Here is a 22,310-nt window from a genome sequence, read left to right on the forward strand (position 1 = left end):
AAAGGAATATAAAGACAGCACTTGTGTCACTGATGATATGGAGTGGCACTATACTAACTATGGACTAGCTACCTTTGAATTTCTTCTCTGTGGATAAAGATAAACTGTATTGTTCAAGCTAGGATCATTTTTTTTTCTTATATAAATGAGACCTAATCTTAACAGATATACTCCTACAAAATTTAAGACTGCACATCTAATACAAAGAAATAAGTATAAATAAGGTTTACTACAAATGTTAATGTATTTAGTTATGTTTGGAGTCCATCTAATATCTTCTGTATACATAGGAAATGTAAACAATGCTATTTTCTTTCCATATAAATTGGGCCTATGTCTCTATGGAGAAATCTCTGCATCTTAATTTGAAAATATTATTATATATAAAACGGCAGCTGATCTGAACTGCCAGCATAGAAACTTAGAAGAAAGGATTCAGTGACTTCTTTTAGATCATAAAACATTCTCATGATAATGTCATCTCAGTAACGTTGTTTCTGCCTGGGAGAGCTGATCCTATTTTCTCAGTCTGATGTGGACTCTCTGCAGACTAAGAAAATGTGTTTCCAATTTTCTCCTAGTCCTTTTACCTCAGTAGCACCATATTTTGAGTCAAATTTTCACAATCAAAGCTGGCTAATGGAGATCTTTTAGAAATTCCTGGTTACATTGTATTCAACCGAAGAAAGATAAATATTTTACTTTCTGAAAATTATAATAAATTCAAGCCAACGAAAATGAGGTCTTGTATTTTGTCCAGGGTTGAACTCTTGAAACTTTTATTTGAATCTTTTTGGAACCATTTTATGAATATAATATTATCATTTGATTCACATATTTAGTAGATTTGGTGTTTGGAACAGGCTTTAATACCTTGGATTTTAGAAGAAGGCTCTTATTTTTTTTGCTTTCAGTCACCTTCAGGATGGTTTCATAGTGGACCGATACTTGCTAAGCTTAATTCTTCACTTTTCAAAGTCTTATCAACACAGAGAAACAGTTACTGATATTGCAGGTATATTTTACCTTTGTTTCACCTTCTATTTCTTCCCTATTTATTTACTTCTTATTTTGTACATTCACTGGCTAAAGAATAGAGATATCAAATCCATTTTCTTTTGTTGATTCACTTAATATCTCAGAAGATGGGTAGATGAAAAGATACCAAAACATAACAAACCACTTGAAAATTTGACAAAGTCTTCTTGCAATATTGACAAAGTTCTCTTGCAATCAAACAACATCAAAAATATCAGTGAAAATCTCCTTTCAAGTGGCATAAAAATGGGGTTCACGTTTGAAGATTTCTATCTAATGACGTTATTACAGTGCTAGGATTCTGTCATATATTCTATCATACAGTATGTATATTATGTACCAGAGCACAGTGTGGTATACAGAAAGTACAATACAGGCTATAATCTGAACACAGAAATGGCACATAGTAGGTATTTGGTAAATGTTTCTTTGAATGATTTTTTTTTTTTTTTTTTACCATTCTTTGCTGAGGGAAATTTTAAAAAACCTTCTGGTTCTTTCAAGGGAGCCATAAGTTACTCTAAATTTTTTAGGCCATTATAAATTCTCACAGGTTATACCAGAAGAACCAGAATCCCAACATCATCATGAATGGATTGGCTTTAAGTACTTAATTAAAGCATGTGTACATGGTTCATCTGCCCTCAAAGGGATAGGTTTCTTGTGTGTTTGAGTTTAGCCACTGCAATGCCTGCCTACAGTTCCTGTGAGAGTCACTCCAATGGGCACAGTGGGCTCCTCACAGACTTCTCAGCCCTGAGTTGCAGAAGGCCTAATACTGGGAGTCAGCATTCTTAGTCTTTCCCCGCAGTTATATTCTGTGTGACCTCTCCCCATCAGACAAACAAGAAATGCCATTTTATAAACCATCACGGATCTGGGTGGCAGAACAGATGCCACTATCACTTCCCGTTCAGTTGGTTAAGGAAGTGCCAAGGGGAAATGACTTTTGGCAGCATGAATCAGCTAGTCATAATTGACAGGGCCTGCTTGGAACTGCCAGAATGGCCTAGGTCAGAAGGTAGTGAATATGGAAATCTAATCCAAGAGGTCTAACTGTGGATGCCCCCAGAAGGAAGCAAAAGCATTCAAAGATACTGGTACAATCTCTAAGTGAATTTATAAACAAATCATTTATCTTGCTGTCCATTTATAAAGAGCCATAGATAATGACTTTGTTGCTCATCTGCTGAGCAATCAGCATTTATTTGCATATCTATGGATTTATAATTACAGGTTCTTATAGCATATAATTAGCACACCCTGACCCTTGATGATCTCTCTTTTCTCTGAACTCCATTAGCACTTGCTATTTGTTCTATTTCCTTGTCATTTTAAATTGCTAATCCACAATACTGGTGTATGTTGGAGGGAAGTGCTTCATCTATACCTTATTCTTAGGAAAACTACCTTGCCTATAACTGTTCCTTCCCATTTGGACAACTCGCCACTACCAAATTCAGTATCTTCCCTAACCAAAGCAGTTTAGACCATTGGATCAGGATTGGGCCCCTCACCTTGCAACCATGATCTGTATGGTGGGACTCAAAAAGAAAAAAAAGAAAGAAAAAAGGAAAAGGCCTAGACCATTTGGATTCTCCTATGGAAGGTGAATAATGTGAATAAAGGAGAAGAAATTATCAGTTAACAGAATAAGGAAAGGATGCAAAAATGGAGAAGGTAGCTGTAGCTGTGTCCACTAATTATAGAGCACTGGAGTGAAGCTCTATCAAATTTTGTTGCTAAAAATGTCTAGAGGTACCTTGAGTCTAGAATAACTGTCTGGGTTCATTCTTTCAACTGGGTTATGAGAGCTCATGCTATTGAATTTCTTTGATGATTCCCATACGACATTAGTTGTCAATCAACTACCAATCTCCCACCACATCTCCTTATTGGAAGTGAGATCTGATCTCATGTTTGCAATCAGTACAGTGAAAATAAAACAGGCACCTTGTTTATTTTCACATCTCTTTCACATCACCTCAACTAGACTATACCTTCCAAAGCCAACAGACAAAATCTTGGGCCTCTGTAATTTCATAGTACCTAAGACTAATACCAGACTGATTCTATCTTTAAAAGTTTGATATTTTGTTCATTATAAATTCTTTTGCATTAATTTTATTTTCTAAAATATTTCATTAAAGTATTTTTGTCTTAATTGCTGTTTCTTGGTGTTCCCTTAAATTTTGCACCCAATATGAGTACCTCGCTCACCTCACTATAGTCCGGGCCCTGTATCAGAGATAATAAATGTTTAAGACAGTGATAATAATGACTGTGATTGTAAATAGTCTTCATCTGTGTAGCACCTGAAGCGATAAGGTCAAAGGAATATGACTCTCTTCTCTTAGAGATAACAATGAGAGTGATTTACACTTTATTGAGTTTTCTAACTCCTTACCAAAGGGCTCTCAAAGCCTTCAGGCTGTCTCAGGCAGGGACCTCACCTCATTGTACTATCTTTATTCATTCACAATGCTCTCTCCTTCTCTTGAATATTAGATCCTGGAGGATCAGGACCAAATCTCCTGTGTCTTTGTTTCCTCATTACTTTCCTGAATGCAAGAATGTATTACTGAAGCACTGTCATAGAAAGTGAAAGGAACTGTGAAAAACGAAAGTGATCAGTACCTTTTATTCTCTTTTCCTGAGCCAGAACTAAAAGGGGGCATCTAAAATTACAAAAAGATGGATTTGGGTCATATATGTATATGATTTTGAGCATAAATTTCTTCATCATATAGACTAATATGGCTAAATCTGCAGACCTTTCAGATTCTCCAAAGGTTATACTGCTATGGTCTTCTTTGGTTGCCCTAATGGGAGGGGGCATCCAACCGCATGCCCTGTATTTGCAGAATATAGAACCAAACTGCATTAATTATAGCAGCTGGGATGTCAAGGGCTCAGATGCCTAAGTATCTAATATATTGCCAGACATAATTGGAGGAAAAAGGATTGTAACTTTAAAAGGGTGCCTCATGCTCCTCTTTACAAATAATACACTGTTTATTGGGCCAACGATTTGGAAAAGTATAAGAGGATTGAATTCCAGGGCTGGGCTAATAACTCTGAAGGGTGAGATTTTGGGAAGCCCTAAAAGTAATTAGGGGATAAAAGAGAATTAGGATCAGGTTGTGAACTATGTGGCTCAACATGTGAAATGACATTATAAAAATGATTAAGAAAGAGGCTGACTTCTCTTATACTGAACTTTAAGCAGAAAAGTATTAGTCACTTGATTAAGATGTTATATGGGCCTTAAAATATGACATAGAGACATCTACGGGAGGGATTGATCTAGGTGATTTGTAAGAACCTATTCGCCCCCCTAATTCCAAGCACCATTGAATTGAGCACTCAAGAATTTCCACTAGGGAAGCTGGAGTAGATGCCGATTTGCACCACACTTACTTAACTCTTTCAAATCTTAGCTTTCTCATTTATAGACCTAAAATAATATTTAAAAAGTTTTTTCCGTATACCAGAAAAATTATAAATTGCAAAATTAGGCACAGATCTAAATTATTATGAGCACCATGTTAAGTACAAGCAAATCGAACTAGGTTTAGATCTGGCTCTTCCAAATTCTACCTTGCATGACCTTCTGCTATTTCTTAACATCCTCATCTGGAAAGTGGGAATAGTAATATCAGCCTAAGGATGACTGTGAGAAATAGGAAGAATGTGCATAAAGCACTTAGCTCAGTCCATGGCACTCACTCAGAGCTCATCAAAAGGGAGCCATTATTATTATCTTGATTATCACTTTTAGACACTTGAGCTCACAAGGATGCACGACCTCAGAAAATGTTGCTCCCGTTTGTGAGAATTCATACAAATAATATTCGTCACCCACTCACTTAGAATCAGTCAGTTCACACGATAGCACTTTCAGGTAATGTGAATTCTCTACAAGAGGGTTGAACAAAGGAAGTAACAATCGATAGCTTTCAGTCTCACAAAAGGTACTGCATAGGCACCTTCTAAAGACTCACTTTTGCTCTGTATATTTAAAAGGTAATTGATCCCTTTAATAGCCCTGGAGGTTGATGATCACTTTCTCTGAACTTCTCAATTATTTTCACTGCCCCTAACAATACAGCAGCCCGAACTCTAACGCCCGATTTGTACCTGGATCTTTATAACAGTTTGCTTTCCTGTATGGTTCACAGCTGTGCTGTCACATCAGATTGTTGGGTCATAAGTAATTTGTTATTAATAATAGTTTAGGTACCACAGTCTGCAAATACTTATGTTTAAAAGTAGAAATTAGGATTGGCTCACTATTTTTTCTATGTAAACATCACTTTCAGTTATATTTTACTGTGTTTATTGAGGAGTTTATTAGAAGATTGAGGAGAGAAAGGGCAGAGTAAGAGCTGCATCATTTAAAGTTGTTTTGAATATTCAGATGCCTTATTTCCTTAAAAAATGCTTGGGTTTCAACAAAATTGGGCTCTCTCATGGCAGTGGGTTGTAAATGGGTTATGGAGTGTTTCATTGGAATAAGAAGTTGAACATTAATGACCTTGACAATGGTGATTGTAACAAAAGGGAGAGTGATCTCTGTTTTTGGTATTGGGTGAGGGTGTCCAATTATAGTAGTATTTTTGTGGCTTTCTGAAACTTTTTTAAACAAATATTGGCTAAGAGTGACAGGGTCAATATTATGGCCAGACCAAGGCCTTTGAGACATGGATTTAAATTATTTGAGGAAGGTTCAATATGTCCTATACTAGTGTTTAAACTCTTACACTTTTGTAAGCCTGCTTTTAAAGACTTTGTATTGATTTAAAAAATTTTTTTAATTGATCTCATAGTATAAATATAGATCTACAAAAAGTCAGGTTGATAGTTAACTAAGAATGTTCATGGAGAAAAAATTAAGCATGAAATAAATTGAAGAAATCACATAAAAGATGAGAGACTTGACTACATAAAAATTTGAAACCACTGAAGCAAAAACTCATAAATAAGCAATAATCTGGGGAAAACATTTGCTCAATTATGTTTATCAATATTTTAAAGATGCTCCTACAACTCAATAAGAAATACAATAACATTTTAGTAGAAAACAAAGACAATTAGTATCCGATCACAAGAGAAAATACAAATGACAAATACAAGCACACATATAAATATTTAACCACACTAGGAATAAAAATAACACAAATTAAATGATACATCCCCTTTACCTATTTAAAAAATAAAGGATCTTGAAATTGACAAATCACAATTTAGTTGTGGTATGTTGAAATAGACACTATATTGCTGATGCTATGGAGTGCAAAACCTCCTTAAAACATTTTAAGAAAGCAATTTGGCAATATATTTCAGGAGTTTTAGAAGTAATCCTGTCTTTTGGTTCAGCAATTCTACTCTAGTGTGCTATCTGAAGAAGAAAATAAAAAATATGTCCAAAGGTTTCTAGAGAGGAGAGTCATTGTGGTTTGTTATAAGAGCAAAACAGAATAAAACAAAACAATCAAAATGTTCAGCAACAGAAGGGTATGGAGTATAAGATATATTCACATGATGGTTTATTGTTTAACCATTAAAGTTAATATTCATAAAACATTTTAATGAGACAGGAAAATGCTTTATTTTATAATGTTGAATAAAGTGGAATACAAAATTGTATATGTGGATGTGGGGACAGCAGGAAGTGAAAGCACCTAATTCTCTTACCATTTCAGAGAGAGACTGAGCTAAGAATATAGGAAAGTAAATACTGGGGAGTAGGAATTCTAGTGCAGGTTTGAAAGAGGGTGAAAGAGTGAAAGAGAGTGAAAAGGGTGAAAGAGAGTGAAAGGAGTGAAAGAAGGCTTTCTGGAAAGTGGTAACAGCACATGCAGATTTAAAGAGGAATCTGCAAACATGTCCCATTTAGGGAGTTTTTTTAAAGGTTTGAGTAGATGACAAAATTGAAAAGTTAGGCAGGTCTTGAGTACAGTTTTAACATCCATAGTTGATAAGAAGTTATGGAAGATAGTGTTCCTCCTACTAGATGGAATTAAAAGAGTGCAATCATTGGCTATTCATTTGTTCATTCATTCATTCATTCATTCATTCATTCATTCCACAAATATTTACCAAAAACCTACTTTGTGGCAGGTACTATATACCTAGTACCAGAGAGAGGTACAAGGTATATAGTAAAACAATTTAAAAAATGATCTCTTTGTTTATTGAACAAATATTTTGATTGTAAGGAAATCTGATTGCAGGAACAGAGACTTATTTAAATTACTTTAGGTAACAGGACACATGTCCATGGAAACCCAGAAAAAGCTGCGTGAGAAATATGTAAGAGTGAGATCTAAGGAGCTGGATCTTTACAACTTTCCCTTCAAGATACGCTGCTTCTTTTGTGCTACTTGTTCCTTGTGTCTCAAATCACCACTTTAACTCTAATTTATAAATGAGATACTTTATACTTGATAGCTTCGTCTTTCCCTCAATTTCTATTCTGTAATGACATTAGCTGGCACTAGACTCAAAATGGACCATCGGGCCTCCTTTATACCATAAATCACTAGCTTCCCCTTTCACTGATCATTGCCTTGATTGGACTGCTTTTCAATTAAACATTCCTAACAGAGTATTTGCTGGACTTAGTACACCTTTTTGAGCAAACCACCTTATTGGTTATTGGTTACCCTCTGGATTGGCATCCTTTGAGCCAAGCACACTCCCTGTCTATTCAGCTCTCGCTAGCGGATGAGTGACCTGGTCTTTATGAGTTTGGTTTGCTTTTTCAGCAGACCTGTGGGCAGGGCACAATTGTTCAAGCTGTGTATCCCATTGGTATTTTCAGGTTTGGTCTGTTGAGTATACTCCCCACATCTTCATATTCTTAGCCAGTACTATGAAACAACAGTGTAGAGAAAAAAAGCAAGGCCATTCCTTTTTGAGAAAAATTTGGAAATAACAAAAGACAAAGGAAAGTGTGAGGAACATTGCAAAGGCCCCCAAAGAGAAGGTTTGAAGCTTAATATCACCTACAATTTCTTTCTTTTTATCACGCTGTTAAAATATAATATTACAGAATAAATACTCCACCTCTAAAATAATTCTTTTCTTTCCTCAGAGGCTCGAGGATGATTGACATTGGTAATACCTAAAGCTGCCAAATCTGATAAAGCTTTGAGTTTTAAAATTCATACCCCCACAAGAATTTCTGTATATATTTAGCAAAATCACATTTTCTGAAGTAGAATTCAAAATATTTATTCATCTATATACTTTTGAAGGCCAATTTTACATTACTAAGACAAAGTCTATAGGGGGAAAACTCTTATACCTTTGACTGAATGGATGCTAAGATTGAATATAACAGCAGCTCCCTAGAAGGCAAAATAATGTTCAGATATAATTCTCTACTTATGAACAGGAAGGATAACGTGGCTGTAACCAAATCACTTAAATGGGTTTCTTTCACATTTCTTGGAAGAGGTACATTTTCCTCTGTTTCATGCGGCTGTTTCCATTTAGTCTTCTGTGCCTGTTACTGTAAACAGGTTATGAAGATTGTTTGGTGGCCATGAGGGAAGGATAAGACATGCATAAGAACAAGAGATTGTTGTAGTACTGCCTTGCTCTCTTTAGAGAAGGCTCTTTGCTAAGAAGCACTTTTATTGGGATTTCAGACCAAGACAAAGACTGAGGTCATAAATCCCCTTGAGTTGATGGTTCACATCCTATTAAAATTTACATATATTGGTACTTTCTTCCAACCCTAAACATTAGAAAGTCCCTGGTTTCCATCAGAGTCTAACTCCTACTTTCTCCATAAAGTCTTCTGAGTACACCTCATTATCGATTTTTCTCTCTTCTTAACTCCCATACAGTATTTCTTCATGATTGCCACTTGGTTTTGTACTTTGATATATTTTAAATAATAATAACAACTCATATATATCTTGGGAACTTACTATGAGGCTGGCCCTGTGCTACATATGCTACATATGTTCGATGTCATGTAATCCTCCCATGAAACCTAAGATATATGTAATACTATTATCTGCAAAGGTTGACATTAACTTGCCCCTCCTCACATACCTGACTTGTGAGTGGTAGGGCCTGGCTTTGAACCCAGATTGTCTGGGTTCAAACCACGAAATGTTTTGTTGTCATTGTTTTAAACTCTTTCTCTAGCATATACTTGCCCTCAGTTATCTGAATATCTTTCTTGGTCATATTAGCAATTATAGTTCCTATTTTAAAGGCAATAGAGAATAGAACAGATAAAACAAACCGTGAGTCTGACTATCTAGATTCAAGTCCGGCCCCATTCCTTTAAGTCATGTGATCTTGGGCAGGTTGTTTACCTCTATGCCTCAGTTTCCTCCCCTAACACCCAGGAATAGTGCTTGTCTCTTAGGGCTTTATGAGTATTAGGTGAAATGATGCATGAATAGCACAGTGTCTCGAAGAAAATCAGTAAATGTTTTGACTACTATAGGTATTTAAATAGGAAATCCAGCTGTAGGCCATATGGTTTATACATCTCTCTCTTGTCATGTCTGTGGATGTGAATTCATTCATGACAGATGATTTCCTCTTATGATGACAAAACCATATTTCTGGCCATGTCTAGGGTTGCAAGATTTAGCTAATAAAAATATAGGATGTCCAGTTACATTTCTATTTTGGAAACATAACAAAACTTTTTTAGTATAAATACGTGACTATTGCATAAGGCACATTTATACTGAAACCTATTCATTGTTGATTATTGTTCAAATTCATATTTAACTGGGCATCCTTACTTGGCAACCTGCCAGCCCCATCACCTTGCAAGTTTCCCTACATTGCTAGTAACCTGCCTTCCAGCATATACATTTATTCTGTAATAAAATTTACTTGTTTACTCTGACTTCCTCTTTAGTTTCCTATGTTCTTTTATTTATTTTTAAAATTTATTTAATTAATTATTATTATATTTTGAGACATATTCTTGCTCTGTCACCTAGGCTGGAGTGCAGGGTCGCAATCTCAGCTCACTGCAACCTCCGCCTCCTGGGTTCAAGCGATTCTCCCACCTCAGCCTCTCAAGAAACTGAGATTATAGGCACATGCCACCATGCCTGGCTAATTTTTGTATTTTTAGTAGAGACACAATTTCACCATGTTGGCCAGTCTCATCTCGAACTCTTGACCTCAGGTGATCTGCCCTCCTCAGCCTCCCAAAGTGTTGGGATTACAGGTGTGAGCCACCACGCCGTCTGCTATGTGCTTTTAAAACAACATATGTGCTTAATTTTGTATTTTCAGTGCTCAATAAGATGTCTCTATTTATATCTATCCCCATATTCACATCTATACTCAAATCTATACATAAGCATGCAGATATATAATTTCAAAATAAAAGTTGGTCATATTATACATATTATGCCACTGCTTTTATTTTAAAATTTCACATTGGCTATTAGACATTTTTCTGTGTCAGTACGCATGGCACTGGCTATCTTTTTTTTAATGGCTGCAAAAACACTCTTCACACACTGGTGGTGGTAGTATAAACTGCTGAACCTACAGTTCAGAAACCTTACTTCCAGAAATCTGTTCTACAAAACTCAGTACAATAGGTGTTCACAGAATTGTCACTGTCACAGCATTTGGAGAAGCAAACCACTGGAAAACCTATGTTCATTAGTGTTGAATATAGTTTTAATGTGGGCATTAAAAACATTCCTATGTAAGTAAATTTGATGACATATAAAGATAGACACAACATATTATTAAGTGAAAAAAGCTGGTTAAAATAATATATAAACAGTTTGATTCAGTTTTTGTGAATAATAAAAAATATTAAGTATGATCCTAATTTTATTTAGTAGAGAATGAGATTAAAAAGAATCTAGAAGCATATGCCAGGGAATTTGTTCAATATCATTTATCAATAATATGTCTACATAAAATTTTTATTTTCTCCCACTATTTCATGTTTTCTAAATGACTTTTAAATGACATTAAGAATTATTCATGATATAAGCTGAGCAATAGTTATAAATCTGTATATATAGTTTGGTGCCAATTTTGTAAGAGGCATATCTGTACATCTGTAGGTTAATATGGAAAAGTTACCAACATGTTAATAGTGCTTTATCTGAATGGCGGGATTATGGGTACTTTTGATTTCCTTAAATATATTTTTTTGTATTTTAAATTTATTTTTTAAAAATATTTTTTGTACCCTGTAAGGGGGTAGATCTTGAATGTTATCACTACATACACAAAAAAGGTAACTATGTGAGGTAATGAATATGTTAATTAGCTTGATAGTGGTAATCATTTCACAATGTGATATGGTTTGTCTCTGTCCCCAACCAAATCCCATCTTAAATTCCCACGTGTTGTGGGACGGACCCTGTGAGGGGTAACTGAATCATGGGGGCAGGTCTTTTCCATGCTGTTCTCATGATGGTGAATAAGTCTCATGAGATCTGAAAGTTTTATAAGGGGGAGTTTCCCTGCACAAGTTCTCTCTCTTTGCCTTCTGCCATGATTGTGAGGCTTCCCCAGCCATGTGGAACTGTAAGTCCATTAAACCTCTTTCTTTTGTAAATTGCCCAGGCCTAGGTATAACTTTACCAGCAGTATGAAAACGCACAAATACACAATGTATACCCAACAAAACATCAAGTTGTACACCTTAAATATATACAAATTTGTCAATTATAACTCAAAAAAGCTGGGGGAAAAACTATTTTTTCTCTTAACTCCAGGGGAGGACTGTTAGGGATTTTTATTGGGTACTTTTCAATTCAGCCCCGAAGATCCACAGAAACAGAAAATACATATTTTTTCAAATTAGTACTGTTTCCTTATTAATGAGAAACTTTTATTTCTATGTAGTGCCTAGGTACTAACTAACATGGTATTAGGAGAGTAGTGAAAGCTCATTATAAATAATTGGTTATGACTAACAAGTTGGCTTAACTAGTATCACCATATTTGCTATTTAAATTTGTCAATCTCAAATGTCTTCAGTTATGCAAATATATGCTGTTACTAACAAGATTCTGCTTAAAGTTTAGTCTACTTTGGGGAAATTATGTGCTCGCTAAAGCCATTTTATGGAAAAGATGACACAAAATTAAAGCAAATTTACAGCAAGTGTAGTCTTTTTTTACTGGTGCATCTATTCACTCAACATATTTACTGCCCTTAGAAAACACATTGGGAGGCTGTGAACACGGTGGAAAGAGCACAAGATTTGGGCTAGAAGATCTGGGTTCAAATACTGTTCTTCCACCTATCTGTGTGACTACAGGGAAGTACCTCTATTGCCTGAATCTTGGTTGCCTTATCTGGAAATGTTTTTTTAAGACCTACCTTATAGGACTGCTACAGGATTAAATGAGATAATATATGCAAAGCCTTCACAAATCACCTGCCATATGGTACACACACAGGAAACAACTATATTTATGTACCAGATACTAATCTAGGTGATATGGAAGATAAAAATCTGCTCTAGACATAAATTCTTCCCTTAACCATTACTTCATCTTGGAGATGTGTGTCTGTATTTGACAAAGTAAAGCTAAAAATGACTAAACATTACGGGAGGGAAATAGACCCTCTTTCCTCACTGACACAACACGTTCTTAAGGCAACCATATGTATGGCTTTCCTGTTTATGCTCTTTTAAAGTCTCGGAAATCACCACTAAGTAACGTATTCATATAACCAAACACTGCCCGTTCCACCAAAACCTTTTGAAGAGTAAATAAATAAATAAGAGCTGTTTTCTTGTACACTGTTGGCCAAAGTCTTTCAAGCAGGTTGAGTAAGATCACGAATTAAACTGAGGGACAGGTGACTAGTCATGAAGCTCAACAAAGACAGCATTAATTGCCTGTCATGAGGATCCAGAGAAAACTGTGCTTTATTACCAATCCTGACTGACCCAGTACAGCCAACGGAAGTCAGAGGTGCTGTTAAGTGAACTACTGGAATGAGGACACAGGGAATAACAGAACTAGATGGAGAGATTTTTTAAAAAGACTAGCAATAGAGCCAAACCTTCTGCCTATTATATCTAACCAATCCGGAATAGATTCAACAGATGAGAGAAATTTTAGGACAATACATTCTAATCACAGCTTAGATAGATACCAGGCAACAAAACTGCTAGAGAGTTGTAATAAAAACCAGGCACAGTGAAAAGTAGTGGTCAAAATATCAAAGAGCCAATGGGCTCCACAGAATCTTGAGGTCAGCTCAGAATACTTCCGTGCAGCAGGGAGGTATACAGAACATAGAATTTGGAGCTAAGTCACCTCATAATCTTCCCTTTTGTCTCCTTAAGAAATATTTTACAAAATCTATATGATTTGCCTAAAATCTGGAATTGGATTTTTAGTTGGTGAAGTAGACGGGGGAAGTGGTTGAATACTAGATTATTGCAAGAATGGAGGGTACCCACATTTCTCAGTCACTATATGGTTACTTATACCATCACCTTTAATCTTTACAACAATAAACTTTCACAGTGGATATTACATATAGCTTTTGCATAATGGTGGCACATGGTGGCATGTGCCTATAATCCCAGCCACTCGGGAGGCTGAGGCTCAAGAATAGCTTGAACTCGGGAGGCAGAGGTTGCAGTGACCCAAGATTTCATTATTGTGCTACAGTCTGGGCAACAGCGAGACTCTGACTCAAAATAAATAAATAAATAAATAAATAATAAATAGATAAATAGATAAATAATAAATCAATACACAAATAAATGGGAGGGAGTAGGATAATTGAAATATTAATGTGTGTTTTGAGCTTCCTGTTTTTCCTTCCCAAGTCTGAAGCATATAACCAGATCTTTATATTCCCTTGCCCCACTAGAGATCTGTAATACAGGAAGAAAAGCATAATTTTCCCAAAAACTTCTCTCTTCCAGGTTTTCATTCCTCAAAAATCTGAGCTCCTAAAGGGTTGATGCTCAGGGTGAGTCTGAGAGAAAAGGCAGGCAAGATAGAGCCTATTATTATATATTTGGATTTAAAGGAAATAAAATAATGCTCTATCAAGATGTATTTATAGAGTAAAGTGCATACCTGCTACAGGTGTTTTTAAATAGCTGATACGTTTAGTTATAAAATCTAAACACTGCCATATAAATTCTGGTTTGGTAACTCTTGCTCAGGATCAATGATTTTCTTTGAACATTGTCACTAGTAGTCTCAGTGGTTTAGGGTCATCTGCTATTTTAATGAAAATTTACCCTATGAGAGAAACGCTTCTCTGTGTGTGTGTGTGTGTGTGTGTGTGTTTTCTAATGTGCTACATTTTGCTTTTACTTCTGGTAATATGATTTTCCCTCTCCTCTCCTCTCCTCTCCTCTTCTCTGTCACCCAGGCTGGTGTACAATGGTGCAATTAAGGCTCATCGCAACCTCTGACTCCCAGGTTCTGGCGATTCTCCTGCCTCAGCCTCCCAAGTGGCTGGGATTAAATGTACCCACCAACACTGCTGGCTAATTTCTGCATTTTTAGTAGAGATGTGGCTTCACCACGTTGGCCAGGCTGGTCTTGAACTCCAGACCTCAGGTGATCTACCCGCCTTGGACTCCCAAAGTGTTGGGATTACAGGCTCAAGCCACCACGCCCAGCCAACTTCTGGTAAACAATTTTCTGAGGTCAAAGACACAATGAATTTAAGCCAGTGATTCCCAAATCTACCTGTGCATCAGAATCACCTGTGGATATTTTAGTTCTGTTTTTGATATTCAAGTCCCACTTCCACCCTGGACATCCAGATTTGGTAGATCTGGCATGGGGCTGAGGACTTTGTTTTTTAAAGAGATTTCACAGGTGACTAATGGGCTATCAGAGTTGAGAACTACAATTAGACCTGTTCTTTTTGAAAAAAAGTCTGAAATAGTCACAGTTTTGAATGACATTAACTCTTTCAGTACTACAGAATACAAATTATTGCTCTTAGTTTGACTTGATTATATTCTGTGGATAAATGTTAGTATTTGTAGAATGTAAATATTAAGTTCTTTTTTCAAGGGAAGATAAAAAAATAGCACATTTCATTATTTCACTGGTGAATACACACATATGTACACACACATAATTGTTTAAAAATTTTTGTAAGCAGAACTTAAACAAATATTTCTCTCTAAGCTGCAGAAAACAATAGTTCTGGGGATGGCCCTACCTTGCTTTAGTCAGGCAGACCACATTCTCACTATGAATGCCACACTCAATTGCAACTCCTACATAGCTTTCCTTAGTACTCACAAATTTAAATTCCGTATAACCTTATTAGAGCTACTCTCAACAACTATATAAATCGTTCACTCTCAAAGTGAAAGTTTTGCATATATTATCTCATTGAATGATTTAGATGTATACTCTGTATGAAACTTCGACAGTATACCATCCAAGCTAATATTATGCAGTGAAGCCATGGAATTAACGCCACTCCTAGGAACTGGAAAACATCACGATAGATGTTGCTATGCATATATTTAATTTCTGTGCTCAAATAATGATGGTATGCAAAAATAACCACTGCATTTACTTTTTAAAGTTTATGATGCCTGAATAGGAAATCTGAGTATTTGGGGAATGCAAATATTTGTGATTACTCAACATTCTAGAATTTTTTTAAGTTTTGTAATGAATAATCAGTTTCTTTAACACATAGACTTTCTTTTTGCATGACTTTTATAATTAGGCCTGGTTTTTGACAGATTCTTCTTAATTAACATCAATATATGTTTTTAAATGGTATTGAAATATAGAGAAAACATCATTGAATAACGTCACAAAATCTATTGTTAATACAGGTATAAGTGTAGTGTAAATGTATGTTTTATTAGGCTAGCTGGAAGAGTGTTTACCCTGCATTCACTTCTTAACCTCACTCTACCACTCCTAGCTACTTCAACTATCATCACAGTGGCAGCTGGTCCTATAATCACTGTGGTTTCCTGGACTAAAAGTCAATGTTAATAATATTAATGGCCACTCTGAATGTAGCACGTTTTGTGCCAGGCTCTGTTTGAAGTGTTTTACATGGATTAATTTATTTAATCTTGATCATAACCCATGGCATAGGCATGGATGGGGAAACTGAGGCACAAAGAAGTTACATAACTCATCCAAAATCAAATAGCTAGTAAATGGTGAGCCCAGAGCCTTTTGAGTCTAACATCTGTTCTCTTAAGCAAGATGGTACCCTCTTTCTGGCTTCTGGCTTCTGAGTTTGTCACTTACTTTCTAATTGTCAAAGGGGAAATCATGGAATCTATCATCTCAGGTTCCAAATCTGTAAAACAGATATAACGGCATCTCTCTGTCCATTTTGTATAAAGTCATAGGAATTAAAATGAGAAACAGGAAAGTATCTGTGCTACAGGAAAGTAGCTATGACCGTTTACTAATACTATTATAAATTCAGAGCGAGGCTTCACAAAAGTGGCTTTGAAATCTTTGACTATCACATTTATTTCAGCTATTTCATTTTGCCTTCATCTCCTATCTTAAGGTAGTAAATGAGACTTTAGAAAAAGATTAAAGCAAAACAAAAAATAAAATCTCAGGCTCCAATGGATCAGTTGATAACATTCCCATTAGGAAGCAGTATACATGAGAAAGGACTCACGTTGTTCTCCTTCAAGGTCAATCTAACTTCTTTAAAGAAAACCTAGGATGGGGGTGGATATTTAAATGTTTACATGCAGGGAGACACCCTCACAACCACAGCTAAGTTCCTTCAGCAAATGCTCATTAAGGCAGCCACATGGGGTCTGATGTAATGGCAGAATGACAGGCATGAAGGACTGACTCCCCACCTGGCACTCCATGGAATTTGATTGCTTTCTGGAACAGGTTGTGTTTCTGGGAGGAGGCAACCACATAAAACTTTAGTTCTACCTTTCTGAGTAAAAGAACAACCAAGACTAGCTTGAAGCAGAGAGAAAATTCTAGAAATCTTAAAGTTAATAATGCTACCTATGTAGTACCGGGGGAAAAAAAAAAAGCCAGACTCGAGTTGGTCTGATTCTTGATCTTGTTACATACGAACAGCATGTTAATAGCATAAAGATACGGATTTTGGAGGCCAATTGCCTATCTTTAGATACCAGCTTTGCTCATTACTAACTATGCAGGCAAGTACTTAACTAGTCTGTACCTAGATTTCATCTGTAAAATGGGAATAAAAATAGGATTTACTTCATGGAATGATGGGAAGGTTAATGAGTTTTTATACGTAGAGTGTCTAACACATTGTTACGCTAGACAAATATTTATCTTTTTCACTAATCTTTCTTGCTTCCACTTCCTCATGCATAAAGTAAAAATAATAATACCAATCTCAAAGATTGAGATATTTTATGGAAAATATACTTAGCATAGACTGGCATACATATGGTAGAAATTCAATAAATTACAACAATTATTACCGTTAATTCAAAATGAATTTTTACATTTTTTCTAATATTGTTGTCCACATGGTCTCCAGTGATGATGAGAAATAATTTACAAGAGAGTATGAAACATTCTTTTTCTCTAATGGGTTTAGAAGCACTGTAGAAACCAAGTAAACTAACTGAGATTGTAGATTAAATGTGATAATATATGAAAGGTATCCAGCACCAAGCAGATCTCAATAAATGGTGTTCCTTTCCCATAGCTCTTTAAGATTCAATAATCAGGTTGTATGTGATAACTACACAAATAGGTATTAAATCTAATGATCTTTTCCCTTCCCTACCCCCATTTTCTTAGATTAATGTCTTTTTAGATTATCAATAATAAAAAATAAGCATTGTTGCTCCTATGAGGAAGGGGAAGGAGGAAGCAATTTAACATACTTTAAATGCCAATTATTTGATTTTCATATGCTATCTCTATTCTTCAACACTATCCTGCCAACTAAGTTATTATCTCTTAATTACAGGTAAAGAAACCAAGGGATAAATAGTCCAAGGTCATAAAGCCATTTAATGGTAGAGCCTTTAATTAATCTTTAGCAAATTTCTAGAATACAGTGTAGTATTATTAACCATAGTCATCATGCTGTATATTAGATTTGTAGCATTTACTCATCTTGCATAACTGAAACTTTGTGTCTTTTGACTAATACCTTCATGTTTCCCCCTTGATATGTGCCTAGACTTATCCAGTTCCAAAAGTCATGCTACTTCCTTCCACTTACCTTCCTGCCTCTAAAGAAATAAATATCTTGGTAGAAATACCAGAATTGAAAAAAAAATGAATTACACAAAATTATGGGTAGGGCTTTCAACAATGGACCTTTAAAAACAACTGGGATTAATCATCATGAGTTTTATAAATTATAATTTGGAGACTAGTTCCCAGATGTTAAGCCTAATCTATTTACCTCTTATTTTCTGTGTGGGCAGTACATTTTATATAATGTTTAATCTCTTGTAGCTTCCATCACTTACCAGCTGAGTCAGCCTTGGATTAGTCAAAATCAGTTACCTCAGGTGTAAAAGGGGGTAATTATAGCTGTCTCCTGGAATTACTAGCCAAATTAACCAATGTATAGAAAAGCACTTTGTAAACTGAAAGGTATTACACAAATATCAGTTATTACTATTACCATAATTCTTAAGAATTCTAAGAAGTATTTAAATAATATCTGCTCATAACTGAGGATGTTCTGGCTCTGAATACTGTTTGTAAAAAAATACAAGCAAATGGCCAGGTGCAGTGGCTTATGCCTGTAATCCCAGGACTTTGGGAGGCTGAGGTGGGTGGATCACTTCAGGTCAGGAGTTTGAGATCAGCTTGACCAACATGGTGAGACCCTGCCTTTACTAAAAATATAAAATTAGCTTGGCGTGGTGGCACATGCCTGTAATCCTAGCTACTTGGGATGCTGAAGCAGTAGAATCGCTTGAATGTGGGAGATGAGGTTGCAGTGAGCTGAGATCGTGCCATTGCACTCCAGCCTGGGCAACAAGAGTAAAACCCTGTCTCAATAAACAAAAACAAGCAAATGGCTTGGGCCATAGAATAAATAGAACTCCTGCTTAAGTATCCTTGCATGTGACTTTTACAATATTGTCTCCCCTTACACCCTGGACCCTACTGAAGCTGTCACAAGAAAGTCATAGATACTAGTGGCTAATTCCTATTGTTCTTTTCCAGTCTCAGTCACCCCCTGGAAGAAGCTGTTCCTGACTCATCAGTCTGGATTAGATGCCTTTTCTTAGCTCCACATAGCTTTCAGTACTGCTCTCCAACACAGCATGTTTCACCTCTATTATAATTTTGGTTTTACTTGCCTGGCCCCCTCCACAGTGTCCACTTTGCTGTCTTTTTGAAGATACCAAACACTGGCAAATATTTGTTGTTTCTCAGATGGCCTCTCTGATAAAATGGCTTTTGACCAGAGAGCTGAAGAAAGAAAAGCAAACCATGTGGACATGTGGATATGGAAAGGAAAAACATTCAAGGCAGAAGGAGTGGCAAGCACAAACTTCCTGAAGCAAAGTATGCCTACTATGATCAAATAACAAGGAAGTCTGAGTATCAACGAAGGCAGTGGTAGGAGAGGAGGTCAGAGCAGCCAGCTGGAGTCAAATCATAGTCTCATAAATAAGGGCTTTAGATTTCAACCCAGATGATGTGATCTGAATTTAAAAGAGTAATGTATGGTGCAGCATGAGTAACAGAGGCAGAAATGGAAGCTGTTTAGGGGGCTATTACAATAGTCAAATGATAGATGATATGAATTGACTAGTGTGCTGGTAGTGGCATGTGGCACATTGTGGATGTATTTTGAAGGTAAAACCTACGGAATTTGTTGATGGACTGCATATAGAAAATGAAAGGGGGAAAAAAAGAGAAGGCAAACCCCAAGGTCTGTGACCCGAGCAATAGCTCCCATAGAACCATCATTTGCTAAGAAGAGGAAGACAGGCTGGGTGTGGTAGCTCACCCCTGTAATCCCAGCACTTTGGGAGGCCAAGGTAGGGGGATCGGTTGAGCTCAGGAGTTGGAGACCAGCCTTCCCAACATGGTGAACCCCTGTCTCTACAAAAAATACAAAAATTACCCCAGTGTGGTGGCATGTGCCTGCTGTCCAGCTACTCAGGAGGCTGAGGTGGAAGAATTGCTTGAGCCTCGGGAGGGTGAGGCTGCAGTGAACTGAGATCAAGCCACTGAACTCCAGCATGGGGGAAAGAGTGAGACCTTGTCTCAAAAAAAAAGAGAGTATGACAATGGAAGGGCAGGCTAGGGATAAAAAGCGAGAGTTTGTGTTTGGACATATTAAACATCCAATGCAATGTTTATAAGACAACCAAGTGAGATGTTGATTAGGCAGTAGCAATTCGGCATTTATATTAAATAAATATATAATCAAGAGATGAAGGCAGAAAGATTGTAAAAGCACAATAAGAAAATTCTAAAAATAAATGTGCATTAAAAGGAAAGTAATTATATAAATTATGGTTCAGTTATATGATAGGCTATTATACAGCCACTAAACATGTTTTTGAATACTAAGAACATTAGAAAATTCTCAAGATATAATATTAAAGCAAAAAATAAAAGCAAAAACTCTCTCGTTGTACATAGTATGGTCCAAATTATATAAACAAACATACAGACAAGGAGAAAACTCAAAGGAAAATATTTCAAGTGATTATCTCTCTGTAGTAGGAAAAATAGTAATTTTAGTAGTTTTTCTTTATATTTTTATTTTACAGTTTTTCTACAAATATATATTATTTTTACAGTTAGAGAAAAGGAAATTAGAAAAAAATAAAACATTGAAAGAAAAAATCAAGGAGGGCTATAAGGCAGATTAGTAGGTAATAAAAAGCAAATGGATATAAAGATGGAAAAAATATCTGGAAAAATATATAAAGCAGTATTTTCAAGATGTGTTTTTACGCAGTTATAGTTTGCCCCATTATCTATATTAATACAATTACCTAGAAGCAAAAAGTGAACGACATAACCCAAAACTTATGAAATTTACAAATTGATAGCATAGTACGAATGTCTTTGGAATGCAATGATTGTATCTCACAATTTTCCTATATTTTGTTCAGGTAATTACTAATATTAACATAGTAACCTCACCCACAGCAGCTAATGATATAGGACAGGAGTCCTCAATCCCCACTATCGGTCAGGTCTATGGCCTGTTAGGAACAGGCCACGCAGCAGGAGGTGAGCTGTGAACTTCACTGCCTGAGCTTCCCCTTCTGTCAGATCAGCCCCTGGCATTAGATTCTCAAAGGAGTGAACCCTATTGTGAGCTGCACATGTGAAGGATTTGGGTTGCATGCTCTTTATGAGAATTGAATGCCTGATGATCTGAGGTGGAACAGTGAAACAGTTTCATTTGGAAACCCATCTCGCCCCTGCCACCTGTCCATGGAAAAACTGTCTTCCACGGAAGTGGTCCCTGGTGCCAAAAAGGTTGGGGACCACTGATACATGAGATGGCAGGAAATCACCCAGGCATTGCAAAGCTGTCATGGACAATTGCTGAAGTATACATCTGTGGGCAATTAGGAATCAGGCATCTTCTTGTCCTATATTGTCTCCTTATGGATGTATGAATATGAAAATAAACTCCTAGAAGAAGAGACCATGTCTACTTTCTTGAGTCACAGTATACACCGTCTTTCAATGTCATAGAGATTACGGCCAGAAGTAAGCTGCACATTGTGTTCATGATAGTGGTTAACTTGTAAGAGGATACGGACCAACTGATGGTTGATGGTTTCTACAGCAGTCCCTCCAAAATTCTCCACTGCCTATCATCAATCCTTTTTTGCATCAATGAACTAAAGAATGAAAGCAAGGATGAACTTACTCCATTAAAAATGTAATGCAGCATTGATTAAATAACTATTCAAATTTTACATGTATAGCAACAATAGCTATATACATGCAATAACCATTTACATAAAATTATAGGGCATAGTGTTGTGTGTTTATGTCTGGCTAACTCATGAATAACACAGGAAATGATAAATATCTATAGGAGACAGATTTAAATTTCTCATTACTGTTGCATTTTTGCTAATATTTATTTCCTTGAAAGCAAACAGCAGCTTAACGTGTTTTCTAATATGTAGTTGGATGTCCTCCTTGAATTAAGATTTGTCAGATTCCCCATTAGCATACCCACTCTCTCTGCTTTCTACTTCTAGTAGGATAGTTCTATGAATCATTCTTCATGGTTTATGTAAGTAAACTTAAGTGGTTTTGTGGTTAAAGTTTTCTCTTTATTGTTTATTTACA

At 36.1% G+C, this 22,310-nt stretch overlaps 1 protein-coding gene across 40 annotated transcripts in view; it reads right to left on the reverse strand.

Moving 5' to 3' along the window:
* Nucleotides 1–22,310, reverse strand: part of DLG2 (discs large MAGUK scaffold protein 2) — a 2,233,585-nt gene that overhangs the window by 476,558 nt on the left and 1,734,717 nt on the right. The gene's annotated exons all lie outside the window — the stretch shown is intronic.

The sequence above is a fragment of the Macaca fascicularis genome, chromosome 14 (genome assembly GCF_037993035.2).
Source record: "Macaca fascicularis isolate 582-1 chromosome 14, T2T-MFA8v1.1".
In the NCBI taxonomy this organism is placed as follows: Eukaryota; Metazoa; Chordata; class Mammalia; order Primates; family Cercopithecidae; genus Macaca; species Macaca fascicularis.